We start from the raw sequence: 280 nt of genomic DNA, 5'->3' as shown, positions 1-280 counted from the left end.
CAGTGCGCGGGGTGGAAGTCAGATGATGGGTCATAGCATCTCCTCCACATGTCTCAGATTTGGGCAGAAAGACCTGCTGAGGATCCAACAAGCGGCACCTGCAAGAAAACACACCACCAGGACCATCATTTCACCCGCATTGTACGAGTCCGGGAGGGGAAGAGTCCGGAAGTATTTACAGAACTTCGGCATTCTCCCGCCAAAGCGATAAAACGATACTGACTGATACTGGTACTTTGCAGATCGTCTTCCCGACAAGAGCCAGCCAATCACAGAGCAG

This window comes from Nanorana parkeri, unplaced genomic scaffold (assembly GCF_000935625.1).
Source record: "Nanorana parkeri isolate BGI_ZX_2015 unplaced genomic scaffold, ASM93562v1 scaffold4052, whole genome shotgun sequence".
In the NCBI taxonomy this organism is placed as follows: Eukaryota; Metazoa; Chordata; class Amphibia; order Anura; family Dicroglossidae; genus Nanorana; species Nanorana parkeri.
This window is presented reverse-complemented; position numbering follows the sequence as displayed.